Source organism: Dendrobates tinctorius, unplaced genomic scaffold (assembly GCF_039654945.1).
Source record: "Dendrobates tinctorius isolate UK_male_01 unplaced genomic scaffold, ASM3965494v1 ptg000007l, whole genome shotgun sequence".
NCBI classification, from domain to species: Eukaryota; Metazoa; Chordata; class Amphibia; order Anura; family Dendrobatidae; genus Dendrobates; species Dendrobates tinctorius.
The window spans coordinates 27,031,102-27,037,984 of record NW_027361675.1 but is presented as its reverse complement, the minus strand read 5'-3'; the positions used below and the strand labels follow the sequence as shown (position 1 = coordinate 27,037,984).

Below are 6,883 nucleotides of genomic sequence, written 5' to 3'. Positions count from 1 at the left end.
AGTTCAGACTGGAGGGATAGGAACTGTTAGGAACCAGATTAGACTGGAGGGACAGGAAATATTAGGAACCAGATTAGACTAGAAGAACAGGAACTGTTACGAACTAGTTCAGACTGGAAAGACAGGAACTGTTAGGAACCAGTTCAGACTGGAAAGACAAGAACTGTTAAGAACCAGTTCAGACTGGAAAGACAAGAACTATTAGGAACCAGTTCAGACTGGAAAGACAGGAACTGTTAGGAACCAGTTCAGACTAGAAGGAACAATGTGCGGAACGGGAGCAGAACCGCAAGGTGCAGAGCGAAGAGCAGAGCAGAACCGCAAGGTGCAGAGCGGAACCGCAAGGTGCAGAGCGAAGAGAAGTGCAGAGCTGTAGGGTGCGGAGCAAAGAGCAGAGCAGAAGGAGTAGACTCAAGGTAAGCTGAGTAGGGAAGGAAACAGACAAGGACACGGACAGGCACAAGAAAAGGACTTAGTATAGACAAGGACAGACACGGGGACAAGTTCAAGACATGGGATTCAGGCCTGAGTATGCAGCCCTCAGGGAGGCAGAAAACAAGACACAACAAGTACAGAAACAGGTCTGGGTATGCTGTCCCCAGAGGGCGAAAACAGGACAGGACTTGGCAACTCAACAGCAAAGTACAGACTGACAGAGTTGGTTGCTCAGGCATCTTCCTATGGGTGGAGATGCCTCAAGTAGCCAATACCTCTTGGCAATAGGCTGGGGCCAAATTAGGGGTGTGCACACTGTCTCTATAAAACTCAGGAAGTGTCGCCGCCCTAAGCATACAGCCAGGAAGTATGCAGCAAGCAAGGACATGAGGCCCACAGCATGGAGCAGGCAGAGGACAGAACTCACAGCATGGCCTGGAGTGGTGAGTAAAATGGGAGATGGGAAGCTATGCATTGATGCAGGCAGGGATGTTACAAAGGTGCCGGGGTGCTCACTGACTAAGACTTAGTGGACTCGCCCACGACTACCACCCTGGGCCACCTTGTTACATTTGACGTAGTCGGCAGGATCGACCCCAACAACTGCATGACTGATAGAGCGGATTCCCGGGATTTGTGGATTTGTGACCGCCGTGAAAGAGTCAAAGATGGTGGCTGTTGACGATTTAAAGATGGCACTGACTGCTGTCGAGACGATGGTGGCCGTTGGCACGAAAGCTGAGGATGGTGCCACCTGTCGTGGGCATCATGGAAGAAACTTGGTGCCAAAAGGAAGGAGGCCACACCCCCTGTTAATAGTGCCCGCCCGAAATGGGTGCAGGCAAAGGAGCCCCAGCTTTGCCAACAGAGTGAGGAAATGGGTGGAGCAGCTAGAGAAGACTCCACCCACAAACGGGAGGAGCCCGACAGAGCAAGAAAACCTGTTGATGGATGAGATGCCATTGCTGGATATTATACAGAGTGTGTTTTTATGCTTTACAAAAATCTGAAAAATTGAGATCATAATCCCCAAACCTAACAACGCCATCAAATTCTTTCTGCCATATTTCCCTCTCCTCCAACTTTGCTGTTCCTCCAATGGCAAAATACGGCATGGACTGTTCTTCTGGTCATGCTGAAACTTAGTTAAAAGATCTTGTAATCTGCAGACTTCTTTGTTCAGCTCTGTAATACTTGTGAGAATGTCTTTGCAAACGGTAGTAAAATTTTGAGAAGCATCCCACTCAAAGACTACCTTTTGAGGATTGGAGGGTATCTGGCTGCTTACTGCAACCACTGCATGACTTATTGCATTGCATTGCCGATTCAGCTTCAGCAGGAAAGCAAACAGCTCATCACTTGATTCCAGCTTTGAAAGTGATGGAAGCTTCACAAGTTTTGTGTCTTCAACATGAATTTCTTTCATTGCTGCCATGATTTTCTTACAGTCTTTAACATCTGTAATTCCTGCCTTTTTAAGCTCACTTTCTTCCAAATATAAAAGTTGTCTCAAAGTCAAATCATTTTCCTTCAACGATTCCGCAAGGTGTTCCAAGCCCAAGCCATGCAAAAATACATCTAAATCACTGGAGGGTGAGTAACTATAGTTTGAGGGCTCTGGTTGTACCCTCAGGTATCTATACATTGCCTCTTCTTTAGTCAAGTTGGATTTTCCAGTATTTAGATTTCCAGAAAATGAAAGCATGCTAAAAATCTCTAAATGATTGTTCTCTCTCGCAATATCAGCTGCTGTATTTCCAGTTTTGGTTGACAGCCTTATGTCAGCTCCCAGTTCCAGCAGTTTTAAAACGGTGTTCTTATGTCCACTATGAGCAGCCCATATCAAGTCTGTAAAACCATTGTCATCTTGTGCATTTATAGCAACACCATGGGCAACCAGCAGAGTAACAACTTGTGTATGCCCACCACTAGCAGCATGCATAACCGGAGTCATTTTCTTCCTGCAGCACACATTTGGGCTTACATTCCTTGAAAGCAGCAATTCAACGCATTTCACGATGTGTTCCTCAGATGCATTTGCAGTACATGCAGCCATTAGGACAGTAAATGCATCTCTTTCAAAGTTTGCATTGGCACCCTTGTCCAGGAGAAGACGTACCATTGCTAAATTCCCAGCAGTAGCTGCATACATCAAAGCAGTCCAGCCGTACCGGAAGCTACAGTCAACATTTATACCAGAATCTAGGAGACTTTCGACTAATTTCACATTTCCTGTAGTGAGAGCACGCTTAAGAGAATCTTCATTACTGTTGGTGACCAACGTTGTATTGAGTGTCTCGCTCAGCTCCACATGGTCATCGAGGTCCCACGGATCATCACTGTCGCTGCTCTCTAAGCCCCCAGCAACCCCATGATAACCACACGCCGCCATCTTCTCCCCGTCTCTCTCCAGAATTTGATGGCGTTGTTAGGTTTGGGGATTATGATCTTAATTTTTCAGATTTTTGTAAAGCATAAAAACACACTGTAGTGTGGTCATCTAATAATGTTATGACATTATTATCTATACTCTGGAAATGGAAGAATTCAACTTCTTGTTTTTTGATTTGTTTTAGAAATTGTAAAATGTTTTGTTACCCCTTGCATCATAAATGTTAAAACAATATTATACAGAGGCGTAGCCTGTCAATCTGTGGCGGCATCAGCCGCCAGGACTGGAGGCGATCTGTGGCCCGTGCTGAGAGGGGCCTGCGCTTCTCACCCTGTCCAGCAGCCGGCGGAGAATGAGGAACTTGCAGGACTTGCGATGCTCAAATCGGAACCAGAGGGGGCCCGGAAGATGCTGGAGGCAGGCGGATCGTTGTGTCCGTGATCACCGCCTCCTGCAGCCATGCAAGAAGGTTGTCAACCCTCTGCTCCTTCTTCTCCTGTGACCCCCGCTGTCCTCTCTGGTCGCATCCCATCTCCCAATTTCAGCGTTGTCCCCGGTGTTAGTGACACCTGCGTCCTCTCGGCCCGCACCTGTTCTGTCTGGCACCAGCAGCGCGTGCGTGGAGGAGCCCTGGGGGCCCACTGCTGGAGAGGCTCAGTGGATCTGAAATGTGATCAAGGAGAAGAAACGGCGAGAGCGTCACATTGTATAAGAATTGCAGCGCCCCCATGGGGGAGCTATGGGTGGATGGATAACCAGCAGCATGATCCGGCACTTTAACCCCAGGAGGGGTTATGGCTTTATCATGGAGACCAGCACTGGAGACAAGGTCCATGTCTATGCTGGGTACATTGCTTTTGAAGGTCCCCTTCAGTTATGGGACTGAGTCACATTTATAAAGGAACAAGGGCCTCAAGGGCCACATGCGGTGGCCATGAGGATGGCCTCCAATTGGGAGGAAGGACCACCGCAAGAGGCTCAGCATTGTGAGCGGCTGACTGCAATGGCTGCAGCTCCTGCAGTTAGGCAGGAAGAAGCGGTGCCTGGATAAAATGTGGTGGACGCATGTGAATCACCAGATCAGGCGGCTCTGGGAGTCATGGGGCCACCGTTGGAGGGGTGCGGAGCAGAAGAAATAGTGGAGTCTTCTCCTCCAGAGGATCCTCATCCCATACTTACATTGTGGTGCAGGGTCCGCATGCGACCCACTATACCAATCAACGGCCATCCCATTTCTAAAAGGGTAGTGAGTCCTCTATATAACACCAAGGACTAGGTGCCAGTGGTGGTCAATATAGTCACAATGGAACAATTTTCCTCCCCCCCAAGTTTTAGTTGCGCCTGTTGCGTATCCCCTGCTGGATCACGGGGGCTGAAACCCTACGAGGGTTGATTGCTGTGGACTATGTGTACAGCTGCTTTAGGAACTGGACTATTTTATGCCTGAACGTTGAACCTTCTTTTAACCCTGAACTGTTCCCTCCTTAAAAAGCAGCCCACCAGCATTAAAGTGTGCCCGTGATCTGCTCAAAGGGGGAAGGGGAAAGGATTTGTGCAGGAGGACCCGAGGCGCGAGACGGGTCAGAACTATGAGGACTGGTGTTAAGTGGCCATCGAGCTAGTATGTTGAAAGGGGTCCCAGGAGCCAAGGGATTGGGGTCAGATGGACCCACTGTAAATGAAACTGAGCCTCTTGTGTTTATCGTCGTGTGTGGTGCATTGGAGGAGACTTTGCCAGCGTGGAGAGTGACCGTGCAATTGAGGTAATTGACTGTGCTCCAGGGCTGGGACTTTAGCTGACTTTCTGTGTGCAAGGTGCCATGCTGCTCACTGACTGTGACTTAGTGGACTCGCCCACGACTACCACCCCGGGCCACCTTGTTACACAGGAAATGTGAGAAGTCAAATGTGTTGTTGTTGTTGTAATCTCTGCAGACGAGTCCTGGCTGGAGAAGTTGTCATGTCAGTCTGGGCCAGATGGAAAAGATGGGAAAAGTGAATGACCACCTGAAAGAACGTCAGCTGTAAGTCACCCTCTATAACTGTACTGGGATCTCTTATATGTGCTGCAGGATTGGTATCTACCACTATATGGTCACCATATGGTAATATCAGTGTTTGTTTTTGTAGATAGATTTCTTTTCAATCACAGCACGGTCAGCTGCTGATGTTCCCCTATACTCACAAATAGGGTGCACCACGTAGCTGTAGTCAGGATGATCTGGTTAGAGGCCCACACAGTTTCCCCCAATCCTCAGGCTGAAGCCCAGATTAGCATAGATGGAGCAAGACATAGGAGAAAGTGGCCGGTAAGTACCAGAACTGTATGCTACTATGACCTGAAAAGATTTCAAGTGAACTTCATTTCTGCTTTTTTCCTGAAAGCGTCCATCTTTTCAAAGGGGCATAGTAATGCAGCAAACCATCTTTTTATGCCTGTCTGGATACTTTTAAGAATGAAAAAAAGTTCATTTCAACTCAGCTCATATCCTAGCAGTCTGTGGCTCTGTCGGAGTTTGTCTGAATCCCATTTTTTGGGGGATTCGGCTGGAACCCCTGAAACTCACTATATAATCTACGTGTACATTGCCTAACTCACATTGAAGAAGGATATGCTAGATCACCTACCTTTTGCACTCACAGCGACTGCAGTACTAGCCAGGATAGGACATTATGGGACCCTGTTATGAAAATTGATGTTGGTTCCAGAGGTGAGACCTGCACCTCAGACATTTATGGCATGTACCTTAGAAATGCCATAAACATCTACAGTGAGATTACCTTTTTAGGTTCTCTTGTATAACTAGGTTATGTTACCACGGTCAGTGAAGACTGCGGGTTGGACCTCCACAGCGTAAAACCCGCAGCGTCCAGATGTTACAGCATAGTGGATGGGCTTAACTTGAGGAGACGTACATGCGGTACGTCTTTACAGACCAACCAATATTTAAGCAGCAATGAAAAATAAAATTATATAATATATATAGATCAATGATAGGGATATAGCGAGTTTTATCTATCAGCGGTGCTCACAAAGGTGGAACCAACCCAAAAGACCAAAAATACCCATAAGGAAGAACACAGTAGGTATATAATCCAAAATATTTTATTAATGTACAAACAATATAAACAATGGCAATGGGAAAATACCCAAAACACAGTGCCTGTATTTCCCGACCTTATAGCAAATAATTAGTGTAAATACAATATATTCCAAATTATTTTTACCAAATAGGCAGGCATAAAAGGTAGAAAACTAATATCTTCCAATTAAACCCATTATAAATAGCAGTCCCAATCAATATGTAGCTAAAAAATTCTTAGAAGCATAAAATCATCCCACAAAAAATATGTGTAAAAACAAATAAAAGAAAAAGTGCAAAACACGCCTTACACCAATGTATAAGGTATATAACAAGTACACACAATCCTCAAAGTGATGTCACAATAATAGGTGACTATATAAAAAGTGCAAGTGCTATGTGCAAAAATATCCGATTATAACAGGAGCAAAAGAGGTGCCAATGTGCATAGTTAAACAACATAAAGACATAGATACCGTATTTTCGGACTATAAGACGCACCGGACCATAAGACGCACCCCAATTTTCAGAAGGAAAATAGGGAAAAAAATAATCATGTGTCAAATGGGGGTCCGTCTTACAGTCCGAATTCAGCTTACCTGGGAAGGGATCCGGCATAGGTGGAGGAGTGGTCACAGGGGTCATTCAGTGGTCCAGGCTCGTGCGGTGGCGGCTCTGTGCTGGGGCAGGTTGGTTGTGCTGGAGCAGCTGGGCTGTACTGAGGCAGCTGGGCTGGGCTGTGCTGGGGCAGCTGGGCTGTGGCAGCTGTGCTGGGGCAGCTGTGCTCGGGCTGGGGCAGCTGTGCTCGGGCTGGGGCAGCTAGGCTGTGCTGGTGCAGCTGGGCTGGGGCAGCTGGGCTGTGCTGGGGCAGCTGTGCTGTGCTGGGGCAGCTGTGCTGGGGCTGGGGCTGGAGCAGCTGTGCTGGGGCAGGTGGGCTCTGTGGGGTGAGGGTGGCGGCTCTCTGTGCCCCGGT

General features: G+C 47.4%; 1 pseudogene; it reads right to left on the bottom strand.

The window, feature by feature from the left end:
- Nucleotides 1-1,201: 1,201 nt before the first annotated feature.
- LOC141088986 (ankyrin repeat, SAM and basic leucine zipper domain-containing protein 1 pseudogene) lies at nucleotides 1,202-2,839 on the bottom strand (annotated as a pseudogene).
- Nucleotides 2,840-6,883: the final 4,044 nt, after the last annotated feature.